The sequence below is a fragment of the Pinus tabuliformis genome, chromosome 5_1 (genome assembly GCF_031772625.1).
Source record: "Pinus tabuliformis cultivar Carrire ecotype Pingquan chromosome 5_1, CPIR1, whole genome shotgun sequence".
Classification (NCBI taxonomy): Eukaryota; Viridiplantae; Streptophyta; class Pinopsida; order Pinales; family Pinaceae; genus Pinus; species Pinus tabuliformis.
Window position 1 is genome coordinate 232,377,092 of NC_142305.1, and position 16,403 is coordinate 232,393,494.

The window sequence follows — 16,403 nt, forward strand, 5'->3', positions numbered from 1 at the left end:
TGGAAGGCTCTCCTTGAGTGGTAATCCAAGTCCAAGCCAAAAAACTATCCAAAAAATCCTCCTCTAGTCTAATGAATAGCCTCTAAGCACAAGCTCAACATAGGGGTGCAAATAGACATAGACCAACCCAGCCTCTAACCTGACCAACCATTTGGGAATGGGAGAGGATGAATATATAGGTTGGGAAAGGGAGTTAGGATCTCTCCAAAGATAGGATTAGGCCTTTATCTCAAGGAGGTATCTCATAGGGATAAGACCAAGAGGCCAAGTTGGGATAATTTGACCTCATCTACACCGAACAACATCCAACTCGCTCCTCTGGAAACTTCTAGATCACGAAGCTTCTCATCGTCTTTGGGAAAATTTCCTTTTTGTGATCATCGTGGGTATACAAGTAAACAGAGTGATGCCATCACGGGTCTAGTATAATGAAGATGTGACCATCACGACTTTTAACCTCATAAGAGCGATGAGTCTCAAAATTAGGGTTTTAGAGCTATTTCTTCAGGGGAAAGCTTAAGGCATTTTCCAATCAATGTTCTAGGGAAGATATGAACTGTATATATGAATGAGTACACTGTGTAATGGTCATGTTTCGGGCACTTTGGGGTATGCCACAGGGAAGTGCATGAGGTGTGATAAAATACTGTGTAACATGATATTTTCTAGATCTAGGATTTAGATCCAAAATTAGTGGATTTGAATTGATTGTCTTTTTGTATTAAAAGTAGACTTTGTAGCTGAGAGAGAAGGTTTATATAGTGTTAAAATTGGAAACTAGGGAAAAAATTCATGTGGGTCATCTTATTCATGGTTGATAATATTTTTGTTAGATTCCTCTCATCGAGAGGTGTAGGATTGATATAAAGATCATCCGATTCTGATAAGTATTCATGGAGATATGAATTTATTTTGATTATGGAATTATTATCAAGCCAACCTACAACTCATGTAGGCTCAGAAGCCCAATAGTTGCATCTATTCAAACACCATCATTGTGTACAAATACAGGAGGAATTTTCCTCATTTGGACTCACTCATCTCATCACATCTCTCTCTCTCTATTGCGCATAAAAGAGTCTCTTCTCTACTGTGCAGAAAAGGGTCTCTCCCTCACACATGTGAAGTCGGAAGCTGCTGAAACTGAAGCTGCAACTGCAAAAGTAAAGATTGACTTGCGTGGACTAGAAGATCTCCTAATATGAACTGCGTTATAGGTTCATCTAAACCTCCTCTGAAAGCTGCAACTTTTGGTGGTGGAATCAAGTCAATCCCACAGATGGTTTGCAAGATATCGACTGCCCTAGTTTGAAGGAAGCTGCTGAAACTGAAGCTGCAACTACAGAAGTAAATATTGACTTGTGTGGACTAGAAGATCTCCTCATCTAAACTACGTTATAGGTTCATCTGAACCTCCTATGAAAGCCGCAAATTTTGGTGGTGGAATCAAGTCAATCCGACTGATGGTTTGCAAGATATCGACTACCCTAGTTTGAAGGAAGCTGCTGAAATTGACTCTGCAACTGCAGAAGTAAAGATTGACCTACGTGGACTAGAATATCTCCTCATCTGAATTGTGATGTAGGTTCATCTCAACCTCGTCTGGAAGCCGCAACTTTTGGTGGTGGAATCAAGCTAATCCGACGGTCGGTTTGTGAGATATCATCTGCCCTAGTTTGATGATGAAGCCGCTAATATTGATGCTGCTGATCTAGGGTTTGCTACTGTTGATATGAATCAGATTTATTGTACTATTTCCCTCTGCTAAATTATTGAAGATAAAATAAGATTTGATCAAAGGGTTTCCCCACACATTGTGGGGTTTGTCCCTGGCTAGCCGCCAAATCTTGTGTCTCTTGTCTTGGCTTGTTTTCTGTCGATCGTTTGATGTTCTATCTGCACTTTACTTTATGTACATGTGATTTCCAATCTGTGGAATATAATAAGGAAAAGAAGTAGACTGTTATAAGCATATAACATACCATAACTTAACATGGTATTAGAGCTGAGGTGAAGACAAAGCCCGAGCAAGAGCAAGAGCAATCACCGAGGAGAAGATTGGCAAAGCTATCCTAAAAGAACTATGGAGTCCTCAACACTCTTTCCTACCGAAGACAAGCTCCATGAGAAAGCTGACTATCACAGATGGAAGATGTCTATCTATCTAACCCTAAAAGATCAAGGAGTGTTGGACCATGTAAGAGGCAATATTGTTGAACCTCCATCAACTGCATCTGCTGCTGCCTGGAACAAATGGAAAAATGGAGAAGTCAAAACAAAGAAGATCATCCAGGAATCTATCAACAAGCACTTGGTGGCCTACATCTCTGAACTAGACACCTCCAAGGAAATCTATTATAGACTGGTGATTTTATTTAAAGTTATTGATGCAAATCAAGTTTTGTTTCTTAGAAATAAGCTGAAGGAAATTCATAAGGGTAAAGGTGAGAGTGCGCAAGCATACTTCTTAAGAATCACCGAGATCAAGAACGATATCCTATCTATTGGGGAGAATATTACTGACAGACAAATAACACTCACGACTCTTGGAGGATTACCATCCAAATGGTACGTGTTCAGGACTACTCTTCTGAACAATAATGTAATTCCTGGTTTCGAGGAATTAATGGCTAGATGCATTCAAGAAGAAACAAGGGTAGAAGAGAAAGAAATGCCCATGCCTAAAGGTCCTCCTGCTGCCTTTTCTTCTCATGCTAAGAAAAGAAATAATTCCAGGACTAAATCAAAAGGAAAGGCTGGACCTAAGGGTGGAAGAAAAGGATGATGTTACATTGCGATAAAGCAGGTCATTGTGTAAGGGAGTGCCCTGATAGAAAGGACTCACACCGGGACGATGATCAAAATCCCTCTGATGGAAATCAAAGGAATGAAAAATTCAATAGCAAAGGTAAGAGGAGAGTTGGGAATCAAGGAAGAGGACAACCATTCAAGAAGGCTAGAAATTCCAGGATGTACTAAATGCACCTGACCTAAAAAAGAACCTGGTGTCCATCTCGACAATGGAAGACAAAGGCTACAAGGTAACCTTCAACGATGGCAAGGTGTCATGTCTTATGACACATCTCTTCAGTCCAAACTTTGGCATCAGAGGTTTGCCCCCCTTCATTATAAAGCTCTACTTGGTGTAAGACAAATGGTGACATGGATACCCGAATTCCGAGTAGAGAAAGAAGGTGTATGTCCAGGATGTGCTGAAGGAAAGCTGAAAAGGGGACCATTCTCTTCAAGCCTAAGCAAGACCTCCGATATATTACAGTTGGTTCACTCAGGCATACCTGAGGTTGGCACTAAGAGGGAGACTACTACACCACATACTCCAGAGCAGAATGATGTGGCACCATACGATTGTGGAAGCTATCTCTATGGGTAGATGATGTAACAATCCTTGATGTGGAAGAACCAATGGATCCTATTTATCCACCTGAGCCTTCCTCTTTCAGGAAGAGGCCTTCATGGCTTAGGGGGCTACTTGATGATGCTGAAGGACATGCTGCACCCCGAGGAACCTTTCATGAAGGTAAGAAACCTAATAGGTATCAGGGATACCTGACCATCATGAGCATGATCATACAAAATGAGCCTTCATCTTCTCAGATGCCGTCAAGCATCAAGTATGGAAGGATGCTATGACTGAAGAATATGAGTCTATCATGAAGAATGATGTCTGGGAAGTAGTTCCCAGACCCTAGGACAAGAAAATTGTTACTTCCAAATGGCTTTACAAGATAAAGCATGCAGCAGATGGAAGTACAAAAAAGTATAAGGCTCGTTTTGTTGCTCGTGGTTTCTCCCAGAAAGAAGGTATAGACTATGATGAGATATTTGCACCTGTTGCCATATATACGACCATCCACTCGATCATAGCCCTTGCCGCTTCACAAGGATGGAACCTACATCAGATGGATGTCAAGATCGCATTCTTGCATGGCTCTATCAAAGAAGAGGTCTACGTGGAGCAACTTGAAGGATTTGAGATTTATGATCGAAAATCTCATGTATGCAGGTTGAAGAAGGCTCTCTATGGGCTGAAGCAAGCACCCCGAACATGGTATGAGAGGATCGACAACTACTTGATGAAGCTGGGATTCCCTAGGAGTGAAGCTGATCCTAACCTTTACTTTAAGGTTGAAGGTGACAAGCCTCTCATACTAGGTGTTGTATGTGTATGACCTCTTTCTAATAGGTGCATACCCTCTCATTCACAAATGTAAGAGGGAGTTGGTTTTTGAATTTGAAATGAAGGACCTAGGACTGATGCACTATTTCCTAGGACTTGAAGTGTGGCAGAAGCCAAGGGAAATTTTCCTATCTCAAGGAAAATATGTGGTGAAGATTCTGAAAATATTTGGTATAGTGGAATACAAGCCTGTGACTATCTCAAGGATCTTAACTTTAAGAAGTTATATGGTAGTGATGTTGGAACAGATCTGGGAAATTCCTCTGAGTTTCAAAAACTCATTCGCGTTGATGTTCTTTCCGAACCTCCGTCCGAACATATGTTTTGCAGTTAGCATTGTGAGCTCATATTTGGTTGAGCCTCACTAGATTGGTGCCAAGAATCTTCTGAGATGTCTTCAGGACACAATCTCTCATGGATTGAGATACACTGCTGGAAATATGAAACTGCATGATTATTTGAATGTTGATTAGGTAGGTAGTGTGGAGGATCACTGGAGCACTTTTTAGTGCTGTTTCTCTTTGGACTCTGCTTCGATATAATGAATGAGCAGGAAGTAGAAGTCGGTTTCCATAAGCACCATCGAGACCGGATACATATCTATGAGTATGATCTCGTATTAAGCTACCTGGTTGGGGAAGCTCTTCAGTGAACTGTTTGAACACATAAGACTATGATTCTCTGTAACAACCAGAGGTGGGATTCGATTATTGAGGAATCCCATATTCGTCGATTGCTCCAACAGATAGACATTATCTGGGATATGGTAAGTCGATGAGCAAGGAGTCTCGATCGCATTAAGATGATGTACATTTCAATACACCTTGTCAAATATCCGAGGAAAGATCTAATTTGTGATTTTCCCAGATGACTTGGAGTCGTCAAGAAACCCTTGTACAAGGGTCCTACATGTTGCATACATTGAGTTCTGGGAGCATTGAGGGCTTGTAGTTCTTACTGGAGCAACATACAACCACAGGGTGACTCACCCTCCCTTGGTGGTGCGCACTGGAACAAGATGATTCGCTCTCTTGTGGGACAAGATGATTCACTCTCTTGTGGAATAGGATGATTCGCTCTCCGATGTAGCAGAATGATGTGTTCTCTTGTGAGGCCTGGATTGATGTGTTCTCCATGGTGATTGTAGCAGGATTGATGTGTTCTCCTGCGAGGCCTGGATTGATGTGTTCTCCATGGCGATTGTAGCAGGATTGATGTGTTCTCCTATGAGGCCTGGATTGATGTGTTCTCCATGGCGATTTTAGCAAGATTGATGTGTTCTCCTGTGAGGACGGGATTGATTAAGTTTTCCTGTGGAGGCATCCTACCCATGCAGTCTAGGACTCATGGGAAGTACCTCTCATCTGATCAATGAGTAGGGAAATGAAGTTAGGGACCATAGTAGTACCGATGGACGCATCGTTGTATCTACCGTACTCCCTATGCTAGGATGACCTCCATTGATCTAGGATCAATGATACTGGTCTGGGACCAGTGGTAGGAGTTGTACCATAATATGATGCTAACTTTGGGTCAGTTGAGATTGGTCTAGGACCAGTGGTACATACTCTGAGACTGACTTAGTGTCAGTGCAGTATTGGTCTAGGACCAGTGAGAGTGGTACATACTATGACGCTGACTTCGGGTCGGTTGAGATTGGTCTGGGACCAGTGGTGCACTCTATGAGACTGCGATACTGGTCTAGGATCGGTGGTAGGAGTGGTACTTACTATGAAGCTGACTTCGGGTCGGTTGAAACTGGTCTGGGACTAGTGGTACGCACTCTGAGACTGACTTTGAGTCAGTGGAGGATGATACTTATCTGGGACCAGTGGAGTTGTACTCACTATGATGCTGACTTCGAGTTGGTTGAGACTGGTCTAGGACCAGTGGTACATACTCTGAGATTGACTTTGAGTCAGTATGATACATCCTCGATCATTTCCTCTTCTTCATAATTCAGACAAAAGCATAGTAGAACAGAACAATGCAAGAGCAGAGCAGAACAGAGCAGAACAATACAGGTCAGTACAGGGTAGAACAAGACAAAGCAGAACAGGCAAAATAGAGCAGAGCAGGGCAAGGGACAGGCTGTATAGGGCAGTGCATTTGATGGATGAATAGTAACAACCGATACACATATTGTAGATGAAGTTCTCCCTAGTTGAGAGGGAGTGTTAAAATTGGAAACTAGGGAAAAAATTCATGTGGGTCATCTTATTCATGGCTAATAATATTTTTATTAGATTCCACTCGTTGAGAGGTGTAGGATTGATATAAATATCATTCGATTCCTATAATTATTCATGGAGATATGAATTTATTTTGATTATGGAATTATTATGAAGCTGACCTACAACTCATGTATGCTCAGAAGCCCAACAGTCGCATCTATTCAAACACCAACATTGTGTATAAATACAGGAGGAATTTTCCTCATTTGGACTCATTCATCTCATCACATCTCTCTCTCTCTAGTATGCAGAAAAGGGTCTCTCCCTCACACATGTGAAGCTGGAAGCTGCTGAAACTGACGCTGCAACTGCAGAAGTAAAGATTGACTTGCATGGACTCGAAGATCTCCTCATATGAACTGCGTTGTAGGTGTTAGCCTCCTATACCAATACGGTTTCATATTTCATGATTGATAGTGGAAGTGCTAAAAATGTTCATCTTTGGTGATACAAAGGTTCCATTTTATTTTGTGGACAAAGCAAAAAGTTAAAAAATGTAAAGAGGGTATGCTTTAAAAGAATAATCAAAAGGCAAGAAAATGAACTGGTCAAAAGAAAAAATAATTGAAATGAACCCCAAAGAAAGACTAGGAAAGTGGCCAATCAAAATCCCACTGCTATCTTGATGTATGGCTCAACAGTTCAAGCTGGGCCATGCCATGTTTTAAATTGCTTGTTTTAGAGTAGGTAATGAGTACCTGTTCAAACAGTTCAAGTTTGACAGATGACTAGCTGGATAGAGAAAGGAAGGAGCCCACCAGCTTAATCTGGGCCCTTGGAAGATATAAGGATAGATTTAGATAGGAGGGCAGCAAAAAGAAAAGAGCATATGAGGGTTTGCAAGTCTAAGTGCACCCTCCCTGAAGTAACAAAAAATGCTAGGTACTAGGCTGGGTAGGTAGCCAGAAGTTGCAGAATCCTGATCCCATTCAGTTTTGGCCTTGATCAAGAAGGCAATTCTTAGCAATTGCACAGGTATCTATGCATCATTTTGAAGGCAAAGTATAGAAGCATGACTAACTCCCCCTGTTTTCCCCCAAAGACTCTCTTTATAACATCCCCTGGAGGACTTTAGGACCTTCCTAAACTAGTCCTTCTTGTATCTCTCCTTGGAAAAATTCATGACAGGTTTTCACCTTCTTCTCCAAAAAGAAGCCACATTTCTTGTGTAAAATCATTCCCCATCTACTTCTAAAATCTAGGTTTACTCACTAAACTTAGTTCTCTATTCCTCACTTTCAATCTTTCATATCCCCAATTCACATTGACTTCTAACTTTATTATATCCCTAAGTGCCCCTTTTCCCCTACTACTATAGCACTATTGTGAGAAAAGCCCAAAAATATGTAAATACCCCCCCCCCCCCTTGGGCATTATAGCCATATTTTCAAAGTTTGGATAATGATACAGAATCAAAGGGTTCTGATATTTGGTTCACTTTAAAGTTGGGGATTGAATTAACACTTGGTTAGTTCAATAACCCGTTCCTACCCTTATTCGCTTTGCAAACCCACAGCATTGCATTATCCACCCCATTGTGTAAATTTTGTTAAAAAACCCACTTTTCTCCGCTTATCCAAAGTCTGTATTTCGACGTGCCCCACCAAAAAACAAAAAATATTAAAAAAAATCCCCATCGGGACCCGCCGTATCGCCTTCGCCCATCTGCAGCCCGTCGTCCGTCGGATCCGGGCCCTCCCATCCGACGGCCCACAACGATTTCGGACCACCCCTTACATCCGTCCTTTACCGCCCGAAATTTGTCAGAGGGTGACGTAGGGCCGAGGACGCGTGCCCGCCTGTTATTGAAGCGGGTGACCTCTGACCATTACCAGGCCCGTACTCTTAGCGGTCCGATAAATACCACTAACCGCTTTTGTTACCACTATCCCACTCCCGCCCCACGTCATCTCCACATCAACTCTACCTCACCCCACTCCCCGCCATTCCTTAGACCTGTTTGCCGCATCGCCCGTCCATGTCACTCCCAACCACCGGCCGCCACGTCACTCCTCCGTACCTTGTCGGACTAATGACGACATCATCCACCAAAAGGGCGCCAAATACCAAATTTTTTATATAATGGCACAGAAACCGTTTTTTCCCCTCTTTTCGCCGAAATACACACTGTACTCCTGCATGAATATTTACGTTGCTTGTCCGCCAACTTTGGAGCTTGCTCTCTCGCTGCTGGCGCCGTGTGTCCACCTGACCTGCAACACCATTGTCATACTATGCCCAGGTATTTATTAGTTTCCCTCTGCGTGCCTTGGTCTTTGCATAATTCACTAAAGCAAACAAGAAAAGAGGGAAAACACAGGAATTGTTAGGAATCCTCAGTAACCGGAGTTTCATTTCCATACTGTAATCCCAAATTCATCTACAGAGGTCCCCCATTGTGCCAAATTATTACAAATTCACAGCTTATTGCGCATTTGAAAATCTAAACCATTGCCAGACAAACCCACCAAAAAAGCAATTCTCAATACCAACATTTGCTCTTTGAATCTCTCCCAGGAGCATATCAACTCAGTTTCACCCCTATTTACCTTGTCCTCTCTACCAAATGCCCTGCTCATTGAAAACCACTGCTCTATATTGCTGTGCCCAGAAAATCAAGTTCAAACACAACTTCAAGTATCAGTTAACCATGGAGACCCCTGTGGCACTAAACATTGCACCTTTGAATGCCCCACATAAGGACCTGGAATGGTTGGCCCTTGCAGACAAAGATTATCAGATGAGAGAAACTGTGGAGCTGTGTAACAAATACCACATAGAAATAGTTTGTGAGGTAAGAAAGAAACACATAGATGGTACAAACCTCCTGGGAATCTGGAAATCCCATTTGCCAATCTATTATCTCCCTCAGGTCAATGAGTTCCCTGACTTGATTCACCAGTGCTGCACAAACTATGACCCCAATCAAAGGGCTGTTCTGAGTCCTTCAGGCTCTGTCTTGTTCCTTATTACTCCTGAAGCCATCAACCAAATGCTACAGTTTCAACCTACAAAGCCACTGGTTCCTCTTACTATGCAGCTTTTACTAGAGCAGGGTGCCAAGCTCTCAAACTCACAAATTACAAGAATTGGCCAATTGTTTATGCTTCCAGAATTTCAGCCTAAGCAACCTCCCCCTTATCTGCATGTCTGGTTCAATGACATAGGGAGACTGCTGGAAGACATGATATCCTCCATCCTAGGGTTCAAAACCAGTGATTTTGTGGATGAGACAACATTGGTAATGCTATCCATTTTTACCCCAAGACAGCCCCCTGCTGTCCAGTATGACTATGCTACATTTATAGCCAACAAAATTCATGAAGAGTTCATGAACTTGGAGAGAGAGAGGGTATTCAAGTACACCTCCTATATATATCATCCGCTGTTGTACAATCAGCCTGATGGCTTTCCTCTTTTTCTCAAGAAACTAGATGCAAAGGGAAATAGAAGATCTGTAATGTTCTGGACATCAGTTTTCCATCATATTCATTACTCACCATACAATTACTGTGAGTTTATTGACCTCTTCATTCACCCAGCCTTGTCACTGCTGCAGAGTTCCCCTCCTCCTAGACTCACTGATGATATGCAGAAAGTCCTCCAGCTTTCTAAGAAATATAGCATTGGAGATTGGCACTTTTACCAAGACCATACAGTTATCAGAATATATGGCTGTGAGTTAGCACCATACAGGCTACCAAAGTATGTTCCCATGAGACTCTTTGCACTAGAATAGTTCAGGCAGTTCGACAATGCAGATATGATTCACTTCCATAGCAGAAACAAGAAGGCACAGCTGAAAATTAAGCATCAATTGGGTCCATTCATCTTTAATAAGAGGGAAGAAGCTTGGGAAGAGGCAGACAAAATGCTAAAAGGCCTCCTCCTCAAGACCAACTTCTATTGGGCAGCCTATGACCCTAACCATTTCATAAGCCTCAGAAGAATCAAGTATAGGCTTGCCACCTATGATCATTTTAGCATTCCAGAAATTGAAAAACATGCTAACCAACTAGAGTGGAGGGAAGGCACCTTAGTGGAAGATTATTATGAAGAAGAATTAGCAGAAAGAGCCATTAAGACTTTAGAAAAGGCAGTTGACTTGGAATATTTTGGACAGGTTTGGTCTTCAGCCCCTCAGCATCTTGGAGAAGCTGCCTCTTCATCCAACGTTCCCCAGCAGCCTGCCAAAACGACCGATCAAGCAGCAGACATGGCTAAAGGCAAAACAGTGCAGCAAGAAGAGTCACCTCCAAATGTGGAACAACAGGTAGAGCAGCAGGAAGGAACAGCCAAGGAACCTGCCTCCACAGAACAACAAACACAAGAGCGAATCCCTCTGAGACAGGAGGTAACAGTTGAATCCTCAGTTTTAAAAACACTTGCTAATGAGGAAAGAACAAGGAAAAGGGATAGGCAAGAGGACACTCCTCTTACTATTTCAGTGGATCAGCAAGGAGAAAAAAGGCAGAGGCTAATTCCCTTTTCAGAGGAGGAATTACCAGAGAGACCAATTGATGCAATGCCCCCTCCTAGCATTGAAACATCGGCCAGTTCCTTACAGCAAGGACAGGACATGCCACATGGGGCAGAGGTGAGCTCTTCAAGGGAGCGATCTAAGGCGGACTCTAGCATCAAGCAGCAGTTCATAGACATCAAGAAAAGGAATGAGCCCCTCAAATATCAAATCTACAACCAACTATTGAAAATGGCACCAACTAATCAGCAGAGATTAATGTCTGCTTATGACATTCAAGAACAAAAAATGACTCTTAGTCATTTCAGACCTACTATGCAGCAACCTCAAACAGCTATCGATTATATCAGAACTAATTTGGAAATTTTTGCCAAGGACATCCACCCCATGGATCAGATTGAGCTACACAGGCAAACAGGGGAGATGCTCTATTCCACATTAGCTGATAAAACCTTATTGGCGCACCAATTACAAAATTCTTTACACAATACTGCTGCTCAACTGGAATTGGAGAAGGCATCATCTCAAGCCAAGGACAAGAGAATCAAGTCCTTGGAAGAGATCATTATAGAATTGGGTCATGATCCAAAGGACCCTAAGGGTGTGCAGGCGCTGTTAAAGAAAAGAGATGAATACATAGCAGCTATGAGAAAGCATGTCAAGCTGCCAGCTACCCTTCATCCTCAGACTGGAGAGGTGGCAGAGAAAAAGAAGGATCAGGATGTGGTGGCTTTACTCCTGAGTTTATACAAAAGATTGATGGAAACAGAGAGTGCACTGGAGGTAGCATTGAAAACAAGACAAGCTGAATTACCAACGCAGCCAGCACATGCATCTGCAGCAAGTACTCCCACCGGACAAACATCAGAGGCAGGCCCTTCGACCTCAGCACTAGCTACAGGAATATCAGCGCCAGCAACAACATCAGAACAGGAACCCCACCTAAGCATGCAAAACATGATGAAGGAGCTTGAGGCTTTAGAAGCACAGATGGCTGAACTAAAAGAGACCAAGGATAAATTGGCTACCATTGAAGAAAAGTATGATAAATCAAAGCAGAGTGTAGCTGAAAAAACAAGAGAGGTAAGGGCCCTTGAGAAGAAAATAAAGGAACTGGAGAACGAGCTCTCTCTTGATAAGGTTGTAGTTGAAATCAAGAAAATCCTGTGGGCCAATATTGGTCAATCTATTACAGATCAGTGGCAATATATTGAAACTATTCATGAACATATGGATCTCATAGGCAGGGCCCAAAAAGAAAGTCAAAGAGCAAGAGCATCTCTAGGCAATATGCCTGAAATAGCCAACCGGATGATCAATGTCCTTAACAATCGCACTGGCCCCTAGCTGGCAACAATGGGTATCACTAACAGAACTGATACCATTTTACTAGTAAAGAGAGTGCTTACTTTGAGAAATCATGTACAGACACTGGACATAAGGTGCCAAGAGATGCAGCCATATGTGAACAAATTCATTGAGAAAATTACAGCACTACATAACAGAGGTCTTCCCAGCTTGGTAACCAGTGCAGGAAGGTTACTATCTCATGAAAACTATGCTAAAAGAATCAATACATATGCCACAAATCAGATCACCGCATCAACAAGTGCCCCAGAGGAAACAAGGCCTCCATCTGGGTAGAGTCTCTATGACAAAATAGAGAATTTATTTTTTATTATGAATGAGATTAGACATATTTTTGAAGTGCCTCCAAACTATTACAAATATACTGAGGCAGATGAGACTTTTGGCATAATCCTAAGACACCAATTGCCTACACATGAATGGTGGACGGGCATGATACAAACACTGCTGTAAAGAAACAAGTTGTTCACCAAATTTTTGTATATCAATCACAAGTCAGCATTTTCAGAAAATTAATATATTTGCTCTGACTGGGAAAAGAGTGGAAAAAGCCAACTCAGCAATCAAGTTTGACCACCAAAGCAGGACCGACAGATGCAGATGACGAGGCTGAGATAGCCGCACCACGACAAAGCAGTAAAGGGCATATTACTCAGAATCAGTGCGATGCACCCGACCGAACCAGTTGCCCCCAAAAGTCAAAGAATTTCTGACAGAAGTGAACAATCATTCATTGTTCATTTAAAATAGCAATAACTATTGCATCTACTATTTTTTGAAAGTTGGTAAAGACAGTTATTGAGCAAATGACTCATTGTTAAGATATTTTGTAAAACGATTGTATATATATCCCCATGCATAAACTTATTGGGGTTGTTGATTTTGCTTCTGAAGAGCTACACTGTAATTTCAGACTTTCAATACAAGAAGCTAATGGAATTTCTGAAGTTCTGAGTTGTTTGAAGTGTTGTGATGGGTTTGCTTGCTGCTACAGGATTCCTGCGCTATTTCATGCTACAATAAGTTTTCTGAACCATGTTATTATGTATTCCGCTCTTTCATAATCCACTTATGCTGTATGTTTCATAGGCTTAGCATTAGAGAAAAAGAATAGTTCAGGATTTGTTCTGTCAACACCCTAAACTCAATCTCTGCTGCTATGAATGTCTTCTTCAGAATTAGTTATGAATGTGTAATTCTTAATTGTTCACATTTACACTGAATCTTTCATAGTAAATACTTTTCAGGAATTCTGATCTGCTCCTGAGTAATATTTCATTCCTTCATATCACCAGCTTAGTGAAATATTCTTAGTTACCTCTCACTTGCTGGAAATAATCCATATTCCACAATTTGAAAATTGTTTCATGAGTACCCATATGGCCCTGCAGTTTCATCACTCTTACTCAACACCTCAAACAACACATAATCACAGACTCCATTGCCCAATGGACTGAAACCCCTGAAGATTACATTTTAGCTTTTAGAAGACATCATTCAACCAAAACTTTAAACAAAATTCAGTACATCATAACTAGCCTAAAACATTACTAAAACAAAGCTAAATTCTAAAGAGAGAGCCCTCTCTGATTGCAGGTAGGCTAGAACCTGTGATCCAAAGATTGGTCTGTGGTTACCTCGGCCGTATTCCCTTAGGAGTCAAAGGGAACAACTTGAGTGCTAACATAACTGGCGACTCCACTGGGGAAGAACGAATGTTTCAACTGCTGTCTGCTTTAGATAGTGGTTCCAAAATTTAAGCAATCCCTTGACCATTCTAAAAATATTCTCAAAAATACCAAAAACAAGTTTAGAAGCTGGCTCCTAAAAAGAGAACTAGGCATACCAGGTCAAATCCTGACCCAAATCCTCCACCTGTTTTCGATAATCCTAATTTGATTCCCAGGACTCTCAGGAACCAAAAGGAACCAGAAGAATCTGCTGAGTCCAGCCCTGAGGCAGTTCAACAAAGTTATATCCCAACCCCTGCCAAACCATCAGTTCATCTTCATATAACCCATTCTTCCCCCTCTTCCTCATCCACTTCCCAAAACATACTATCCACACCCCCACCCAATACACAAACTGCTATTGTTATCCCCATTGTTCCAGTTGTTCCCCTTTTACCTGTTTCCCCTTTTATCCTTGCAAATATGGCTAATCTTTATGCTCCTCTTCAGCTACCTGGTAATCTTGGGGCTATGCCTCAGGACTACCAAAGTAAGATTACTTATTTTGATGGAACCAGTACATACACTGCCTTGCAGCATACCAAGAAAATGCAAGATTACTTTGAAAATTATGAGATAGATGATGATGATGTGAGAATGAAAATTTTTGTACAAAGTTTAACAGGTGAAGTAAGAACTTGGTTCAGAGCACTTGCTGCAAATTCTATACCTGACTCAGACGCTCTTTATCAGTCCTTCCTGAATAGATGGGAAAAGAAAAAGGATCCTCTACACATTCTATCTGAATATGACACCATAAGGAGAGGCCCACAAGAAACTGTCTTGGACTATTGCACTAGATTCAACACTGTCTATAATGCCATTCCTCAAAATCTTAGACCTCCACCTGATCTTGCCTTGATCAAATTTCCGGATGGGTTTGATGCTGATATGGCATATCAATTAAGAGAAAGAGCCCCTGCAACCCTGGCAGACATGCAAAACATAGCTGTAAGTGTAGAGGCAAATCTGATTGCTAAAAGAAACCGAGCAAGAACTGAAAGAAGAACCACTTTTAAGGAAGAACCCTCATCATTTGAGCAAAAGCTGGATGCAATCATCAAAGGCATGGACAGACTTGGGGACAGGGTGGAAACCATAGAAAGAAAATCATCATGGGAAGGTCAACCAAGCAATATTAGAAACCCAAACTTTAGAAAGAATCAAAATTCTTATGTTGGAAGGACTGATCCAGACCAACATATCAGACCTCCTTTCCAAGAAAATTATGCTGAGGCTTCAACATCTAATGAACCAACTGAGGAACCTCACATCAATCTAATGGGTTTGGACAGTGAACATCAAGTCTTTTTAACAAAAGAAGATCAAGACATGTATAATAACAATCAATGCCACACTAAGTCAGGAGAATCATTCGATTTCAGAGAAGGTTATGATGAAGCTGTATATGGGGTACACAAACAATATAAACTAAGGACTAGAACAATAGATGTACGTGAGCCTCTTAAACCAAAGGACAGTAAGCAGCCCAAAAAGACCAATGACAAGACTGATCTTCCACAATCAGCTGGCAATTCAAACCCACACACCACAAAAGTCACTGTGGAGGATGTTTCAGAACAAAAGACCCCTGAAAACCAGCCAAACCCACTCCATCCTGCAAAGGCAAGGGCAGATACCACCCCGGGAAGCAAACAGGGTACCGGTTTCATTCAAAATCATGCCAACTATGAACAAAAGACCACTGATAACCCGACTGAAAAAGAAAAACCTGCTGCACTTAATGCCAAGATTCAAATAGAAAAGCCTTTTAACTTAGAAACTGAAATAAGTAAGTTGAAGATATCAGTCCCTCTTTCGGAATTGGCCAAGCACCAAGTATACAGATAGCAGATTAACAAGTCACTCCAAGTATCAGACAATAAATATGCCATGAATTTCCTAGATGATCAACCAGAGTTATTGTTTGGCCCTGAGGTTAATGGAAAAACAGAAAATGGAGGGGTTCCACCCTTCTATGTCAGTTTAAACATTCATGATAAGGTCCTACATAATGCAATGTTTGATTCCGGGGCCTCGCACAACTTAATGTCCAAATATGTAATGGAAAAACTCGACTTAGACATCACAAGACCTTACAAAGATCTATTCTCATTTGATTCAAGCCAAGTCAGGTGCTTAGGATTGATTAAAGACTTATGTGTCTCTCTGGTCCAATACCCAACCAAGACAATATTGATGGATGTAGTAGTGGCTGACATACCTCCTAAGTATGGTATGCTCTTGTCCAGATCCTGGGGGGCCAAACTCCAAGGATCTTTGCAATTAGATATGTCCTATGCTACCATTTCAGTCTTTGGGCAGCCAAAGAGATTATACCGTGAGGCATTGATGAAATATGTGGTAAGCAGTCAAGAGAAGCCCCAAAACTT